Raw genomic sequence first — 8828 nt, 5'->3', positions numbered from 1 at the left:
AATGAGAGCCAGGTGGAACTCGGGAGGTGGGTCCTCAGGGAGCAGAGTCCTCCTGGGAAAGCCACAGTTTAGGTAGAGGAAATGGCATGGGCTGGAGGCCCAGGAGTTTACTCAGGTCTAAAGACAGCATCCACCCCGAGCCCTGGCCTCTCTTGCCCAGATGGTTCCGGAGGTGCCTCAGCATCTGTTCCTCTGTAAATTATCCAGTGCTCCCTCCTGCCTGTCCTCTCTGGTGACAGCCGGAACAATTGTCCAGGAATTCCATCTGTTCCCCTGTCCTTCTTCCTTCCACTGCTCATGAACATTTCAGAGCGGAGAGGTGTCCCATTTCCCTGGGCCAAGGGAATAGGAGATGGGTCTGTCCCTTGATAGAGCTGGCCTCAAGAACTCATTCCACCAACACACACAAAACCTTTGCAGAGACTCCCAGGTCCCCAGAGAGACAGGTCAGTCATCTTTATTGCACATCCTGTCCATGCTTTCAATCTCATATGACTTTTTATTATTGTTAATTCAATAAAATTTCACTAAACAAAGCAATCATACTGGTTCTTGCAGAGCTTAAAATAAGGGTTCCTAATCATTATACATATCTGTATGGTTCCCCTTAATTTGCCAGTACAATACTTTTAAAATGTGACATTCATTGTGATAAAAGACCACAAATTCAGCCTTGACTGGTGTGGCCGAGTGGGTTGGGCGTTATCCTGAAGACCCAAAGGTTGCTGACCCTGATTCCTGGTCAGGGGGCACATGCCTGTGTTGTGGACCAGGACCTCTGTTGGGGGTGGGAGCCTGCAAGAGGCGAAGGATGTATGTTTCTCTTCCTCTCTTTTTCCTTCCCTTTCTCTCTCTCTCTCTAAAGCAATAAATAAATAAATAAGCAAGTAAAATCTTTTAAAAATTAAAAAGAAAAGACCACAAACTCAGATTTTTTGAAATAAGACTTTTACTGCTTACTAAAAGGAGTCTGCCCGAAAGAAGAAGTGTGGAAGCTGGGTTCCTTTTAGGATGGACCCCTAGACCTCTTCTTTACCTTTCCCGAGTTTGTTCTGTGATCCACAGAGGGAAGGAAGTCCGTGAACTGTCAGGTAAACATACTTATGGTATATAAATTTGAAAAGTGATTCAAGTGCATATTTTGTAAAGAGGGAAAGTATCTGTAAACATAAACATGCCTTTGAAAAGAAAAGAAGTCACAGTCCTTCAGAATTTTGAACTTTTAGGATATGTGAGATAAAGAGCTTTTTACTTGGAAGAGACTAGTTTACCTCATCACTCCCTTTGTGGATGCATGTGTACCTGTATATTCCTTAGACCACAATTACATAATTAGTTACCATCACTGCAAGAGAACTGGAAGGTGGTGAAGATTAAAGACCTCTTCTAGGCTTTCAGGGTTTTTATGAAGTAACTGCAATCTGCAGTTACAAATAGGCTCACTGCATTTTGCTAGCAGTTTTCATATGCTTGTGCCTTGTGTCCACAGGGCTGCAGCGGCTGCAGCGCCCCCCTACACAGGCATGGTCAAGTGCCTCCCAGCACACAATCCATCCAGATTGAAGATAGTTCTTTCTCCTGATTTTATTTATGTAGACCTAATCTCCCAGCTGGAATGGAGGCGTTAGCATGGAGTCCAGGGCCCTGAAATAGAAGCGGGTCCTGGACAAAGATAGAACTTTGAGCTCCAGGTGTTGGAGAAAACTGCTAATGAGTTGAAACCATCCTAGACTCAACCCCATAGTCCTCTGAACTGTTCATCATGACAGCGAGAAGGGCCGTGCGGCCATATGCAACTTTCATGGTTGCAATTGACATTGTCTACTAATAGTTTGAAACCAGGAGCCTGCCTATATTCTTACTTGTGACTCTGATTGGATGTGCTGAACCCTAGTTACATGGTTGTTTTGACAATGATTTCAAAACTTCAAGAGGCAATAACTTAGTCTGCTTCCGTAGATTTAAGTTATACATATCTCCTGATTCTTCTGTCTATTAATAGAAGTCCACAGCTGCCACCCTGGGGAATAAACTTATATTACGTGTAAATGTCTTTTTCCTAACTTGGTATGTTGAATTTGATGGGAGCCCAAGAAATGCAATTTTATTTTATTTTTTTATTTTTATCCTCACCAGAGGACATTTTTTATTGCTTTTTAGAGAGAGAGGAAGGGAGAGAGAAACATCAGTGTGAGAGAGAAGGATCAATTGCACATGCCTGGACTGGGGATCGTAGGCATCCTGACTGGGGCTTGAACCTACAACCTAGGTATGTGCCCTGACCAGGAATTGAACCTTTGACCTTTTGGTTACAGGACAATACTCCAACCAACCTGAGCCACACCAGCCAGGGCAAGAAATGCAATTTTTAAAAAGATTTTATTTATTTATTTTTAGAAAGGAAAGGGAGGGAGAAAGATAGAGAGAGAGAAACATCAATGTGTGGTTGCTGGGGGTCATGGCCCGCAACCCAGGCATGTACCCTGACTGGGAATCGAATCTGCGACACCTTGGTTCGCAGCCCGCACTCAATACACTGAGCTATGCCAGCCAGGGCTGAAATGCAATTTTAAAGACCTTGAAAGTTGGTGGGATCGCTCATTCTTCAATATTCTTGAAACCACTTAGCCCTTAAAAGATAATGAAGGCAGGAACTCAGACACGTGTTTGTATACCCATATGTGCAACAATGCTATTCATAGCAGCCTTATCACAGCAGCCAAAAAGGGGAAGCCGCCCAAGCTTCCATTGACAGATGAATGGGTAAACAGAATGTGGTACCCACACACAATGGAATATTTTTTAGTCATAAAAAAGAGGGAAATTCTGACACATGCTACAACATGGATGAACCTTGAGGACGTTATGCTGAGTTCAATAAGCCAATTACAAAAGGAAAAATACTATATGATTCCATTTGTACAAGATACCTGGTGTAGTCAAATTCACAGAAACACAAAATGGAGGGGTGGTTGCCAGGTGCTGGGGGAAGCAAAGACAGGGAGTTGTGTTCAACAGGGACAGGGTTTCAGTTTAGGAGACGGAAGAAGTTCTGGAGCTGGACAGTGGTAATGGCCATCCACCAGCGTGAATGTTGGCCGTCCATGTTAACACCACTGAACTGTGCACTTACAATGATTACAATGGTAAATGTTACCCACAATAAAAAATATTTCCTGAAAAAATTGTTTAAAATATACATTCCATACATCTTTACATGATTCCAAGCCTTGTTTTCTGGGTTCTGGTAGGGTCCTGTCTCTCCCAGCTCTAAGGCAGAGACCCCCTGAGGACAGGGTCTGTCTCCCCTCTCAGAGTTTGGGCACCCTGAGGTGAAAACCTGTGCCTCCCCTCTCAGACTTTAATTCTTATCCTGGGGAAGCTTGGAAAATACTGAAGAAGCAATTCATCTCCCCCCCACCCCCCCGTCCGGACCACACTGGGACTCATGTGTCAGGTGCTATTTCACTCTGACCCAGTAGAGACTAGGTAGGTCTGTGGTCCCAAGTCTCTTTGCTGAATCAGAAGGGCTTCCCTCCATCCCAGATGATTAACTGAAATTTGGCCTTGAATGTAATAGACCAAGTAATTATTTATATGTAAAGGTTAAGGGAGGAGGTTCAACTTCCAGAAGGTTCAAGTATACCTCCAGGGATGGCCCCTTTAGCCGCCACTGGAGAGGCTGGAGTGTGGCCTGCCTGCGCTGTGGATGCTTTCCCCACCTCCTCACGGGTGCTGGTGGTGCTAGGGGGGCGGGCAGGGGCTTCACAAGCTTGTGAAATCTTGGTACAGCTTTGTTTTACACTCATAATTCTGGAGGGGGTGAGTCCCTCGTCCTTCCAGGCCTGTGCACATGTGTCTGCATACCCTCAGGGTCCCAGGCAGACACGTTCCCTCTCCCGACATTTTGGACACTAGCTACATGACTGCACACTGGCCCCATCAGTGGGTGAAGTGTCCCCCTCTGCCACTTCCCAACTATCCTCCAAACCCATAGTTGGTATCTACCCTCGCCCAGCTTCCTCCCTTTCCTTGAGCAGGCATCTCCAGGTACCCCAAGCATGACGCCCAGAGACTGGGACTTGGCACAACAACCCCTAGGGCACACAAAAAGCCCTGCCAGCACACAAGCACACAGAGTCAGACACAGCCAAAAGGTGGGGCACAATGGCTGGTTTGGATTTCAGCCCTGGAGCATCTGGCTCCAACTCCTGCCTCGTGGTAGGGGTGGGGGAGGAGGACAGGAAACAAGCGCAGCAGGAGGACATTTGTTTCAGGACCCAAAGATCCCTGTGCTGGCAGAAAGCCCGGGGAAGGATGAACTACTTGGACTTGCCTGACTCCCTACCTGCTCTAACTCAGCTCCCACCCAGGACCCCCACTTTTTGGGCTGGCAAGAGCTGGCTTGGAGAGATAGTGGCAGGACAAAACAAGCAGGTAGATGATTGCTCCTTACCTGATGAGGACAAGGGCCAGGCCTGTATATGTCCCTTGGTCTTCATGAGGTCCAGGGACTGTAGGCACCTCTGGTCCCAAGCTTACTTGCAGTGTGTGAACGGTGAGTGGGTGTGCCTGCCTTACCAAACTATAAGCTCCCAAGGCCCTTTTCTTGATTCTCAACAATGAGTGAATGAGTGAATGATAACTCATTTACTCATTCAGCTAATGCTGTTGAGTGTCTGGGATCCCTTCCCTGCTCCTGACCACAGTGCTTACTATGGTGCTAGGCTCTGACAGGGAGTGGGTGGGTCAATGAGTGCGTAAATGAAAGAGAGTCACCCTGGCTGGTGTAGCTCAGTGGATTGAGCTCCGGCCTGGGAACCAAAGGGTCACTGGTTCAATTCCCAGTCAGGACATATGCCTGGGTTGCAGGCCAGGTCCCCAGTGGGGGGTGTGTGAGAGGCAACCAGTTAATGTATCTCTCACACGTTTCTCTCCCTCTTTCTCATTCCCTTCCCTTCTCTCTAAAAATAAGTAAATAAAATCTTTTTAAAAATAAAAATAAAATAAAATCTTTTTAAAAAATATATTTTTAAAATATTTTATTTATTCATTTTTAGAGAGGAGAAAGGAGGGAGAAAGAGAAACACCAATGTGTGGTTGCCTCTCAAGCACCCCTTACTGGGGACCCGGCTGGCAACCCAGGCATGTGCCCTGACTGGGAATCAAACTGGCAATCCTTTGGTTCACAGACCGGCATTCAATACACTGAGCCATACCAGCCAGGGCTAAATAAAATCCTTAATGAAAATAAACAAATGAGAGTCTCTTCTTCTCCCCATTCTATTGTCTCTGTGACCTCACTCAGTGTTGGTAATACACATAACTTTTTGTTTGGAAAGGGGGCTAGGGAAAGAAGAAGGGAACCTGAGAACCCAGCTGCTTAGGTGAGGGGTAGGGATGAACCCCTGTGGCTGTGGGCCCTGGAAGAAGGATTTATATGGCAGGTACTCAGAAAAGAAATGCTCAGGAAAGTAGAAAGTCCTGAGGGCTGTGAGACTAGGGTGTTCCAGAGCAGTAGTTACTATTTGGGATCAAAGCTAGAAATGAGCCTCATATGTCTAGTGGTCCTCCCCCCAAAAGAGGACACTATGAAGGCAGGCTTATGAGGACCCTTATGTCACCAGGTTTCCAGCCCAATCTGTTCCCAAATCCTCAAACAAAAGCAGAGTTGGTTAGCACCAGCCAAGGCCCTCTCACCCCATAAAGCACACCAGTCTGTTTAGCCAAAGACAGGACAGTGATTCAAAGTGGGGTCTCTGAAGCAGACTGCCTGAGTTCAGATCCTGGCTCTGTCACTCAACCAGCTGCAGGAACGTGGACAAATGATAAAGTTTCCTGCACCTTGCTTTCTCCATCTATAAAATTGGCTAAACATAGTACCTACTTCACAGAGCTGCTGCGAGGCTCAAACGAGTCTATGCACGTCAAGGGCCAGAACAGTGCCTGGTGCGTAGGTATTGTCTGTTTACCAGCAAGGACCTTGGGGCTCAGAAAAGCTGGATATGTCCTGAGAGTCACCTAGCTATGCTTGATGGAGCCCGAGGAAGAAGAGTGGTCCCAGGCTGATGAGCCAGGAAATGAGATGACAGTGATGGTGGGGCAGAATTTTTAACCTCAAGACCCCCTGCAGATGGTACGTGAGAGAAAGGGGTGGTCCTGGATCTGAGTGATCATGTAGGAAATGCTTGTCATGAGTCCAGTGAGATGAGAAAGGAGTTGACAAGGGCTGAGGCAGTGAGATAGAACTCAGACAAAATGTGGTGAGCAGTGGGAACAAGGAAATGGGGGCAAAAGAGGAGGCAAGGATGGGCTAAAAGTGTTAGGCATCAGTTACCCAGAGAATAGCAAGGCCTCTGCCAGAGACAGGTGGTTGGGACAGGGGTGTTCTTGGAAATCCAAACAATGGGACAAGCCCTCTTTCCTGGGTACTTTTTAAATGGGGAAGGTGGGTGTTAGAAACTGTTTTGCAGAGACAGAAACCTGGACTACATGACATATTTTATTTTATTTCTACCACAAGAAGTATCTTTTATAGCATTTATCATAACTTTACAGTTTGAATTTATAGTGTATAATAATGTTGGCCAATGTCAAAAGAAAACAGGCCCAGGAACAATGATTGATAATAAATAAGGACACAAAATATTATTATCTCTGACAATGAAACCAAGGCTTGGAGAGTCACAGATAACATAGCTGATAGGTGGTGTCAGCTGTGACATTCACGCTGCCAAAGTTCGTCAGTGCTCAGCTAATCTAGATTATAGCCTCATTCCTCAGAAGCGCCTGCCCGGAGGGAGAATGGCCGCTTGAAGCTGGAGGTGGCGGTCAGTTACAAGTTGGCTTGATGCCAAATCAGGCTTAAAACCGCTTCACTGTCCCACTCCTCTTCAGTAAAAGTCTTTCCTTTTTTGATTTCTCCAACATTACACCTGATTCTATTCCTTTCTCGTGTGTTTCATAAAGTTGAGGTTTGTAACCTATCCATTTATTCATCTTATTTTGACTACTTGTGAGTATGATGGCTTTTACATCAAGGGGCTTCCACCCCTAGTAGTAGATGGGTTCTGAGAGATATTTAAAAAGAAACAGTTGCTAAGAGACAAGTCCCAGCACAGTGCCAAACAGCCCAGTTCAACTTCCCATCATTGCTCCTGTCACTGATCCCCCTCCTACTCCAGAGCAGGAAACCCGACTTTAACCTGACTTGGTCCCTAACCAGGGACCCTCCCCCTAAAGCCTCAGCAGTCAGTCACCCCAGCCCCCACTCTCCCCGCTCCTGTACACAGAACTGCACTTTTTTTTTTCACACAGTATCTCATTCCACCCTCACAGTGACCCTGCTAGAGATTAAGGCTGGCATTATTCTCTCTACTTTACAAATGAGGAAACTGAGGCCCAAAAAGGGTAGGAGACTTTCTCAGGTGCTCACCTCCTTTCTTCAACAGATCCACAGACATCCCTTGGTCCCCAGAGGTAATAGTTGTTTTTTTTTTCTATAGGAGCAATACAACTGGATATTAAATAAACAGTGGAAATGGACAGTGGGAGGTGTGGCAATGTTATGGGGAAGCACCAAACGTCAGTGCTGAAGCCATCCTTAGAGATCACTGAGTTAAGGCCTACTGTTTACAAGGGAAACAAGCTCAGAAACATGAGACTTGCCCACCGAATACCACTGACATTTCATCATTTCCTTTGTTCCAGTTTTCTACCAGTGCACATAAGAAATCACCTCAAAATTCCTGGCTTAACACAACAATCATTTCATCACTCTTAGATTCCTGTGGGTCAGGGATTTAGGAAGAGTTCAGCTGGGCCGTTCTGACCTCCTTACTTGCTGGAGATGAAATGGCAGGAACAGGAGTAGCTGCGGGCTGTCCTGACTTCTCCTGCTTCTTGGAATCAATCTCAAGTGTTCTCCATGTGACCTCTCCACCGGGGCTAGTTGGGCTTTTTCATAGCATGGTTAAGGTCAAGTGAGATCTTAAGGTCAGGGCAGTCAGATTGCATGGTAACTCAGATTCCAAAGGCAAGTGTCCCAAGAGAATCAGGTGAAACCTGGATCATCGTTTGTGACTTAATCTCAGAAGTCACACAGCATCACGACCACCACAGAATCAGGACTACCTTGAGTCAAAGGAAGGAATTATAGACCCTATCTCTCAATGGGAGGAATGTCAAAGACACGTGATAAGAAGACGCCTTGGGATGGAAATCTTGTGGCAGCTGTCTTTGGAAAGTGCAGTCAGCCATATTGTTGCTCAGTTTCCTAGATCGAGTGTATGGCACAGGAGAGAGACAGGCCTGGCTCTGACCCCTGGCTTTCCCACTCACTGGCTCTGTGACCTAACCCCTTGTATCCTCTCCTTTCATTGTTTCACCCGTAAAACTGGAAGAGTAGTAATACCTGACTTACAGAGTTGTGGTGAGGATTGAGTGGGAGGGCCTGGCCGATAAGAAAAATGGTTGTTCTTCTTCCAAATTATGATAAAGAAGTGAATATGCCATTAAACTAATCCCTCACCCTGCCCATGAAGCAGACCTAAAACTCAAAAAAGACAGAGAAACTAAGACAGATAAGCATACATATTCACTGCCAAACAGTACAAGATGGGATATGATAAACAAGCGCTGGGTTATAGCAATAAACAAAACAAAGTCCTTGCCTGCGTGGACCTTACAATCCACTGGAGAGAGCCAGTCAATATATAAGTATGCTAATGAATATTACGTCAGGTGGAGAAAAATAAAGTAGGCTCAGAGAAATATGCCTGGGGGGTTATTATATAGTATGATTGGGGCGGACCTCTTCACTAAAATGA

Source organism: Phyllostomus hastatus, unplaced genomic scaffold (assembly GCF_019186645.2).
Source record: "Phyllostomus hastatus isolate PE091 unplaced genomic scaffold, TTU_PhHast_1.1 phas_contig_40, whole genome shotgun sequence".
Classification (NCBI taxonomy): Eukaryota; Metazoa; Chordata; class Mammalia; order Chiroptera; family Phyllostomidae; genus Phyllostomus; species Phyllostomus hastatus.
This window is presented reverse-complemented; position numbering follows the sequence as displayed.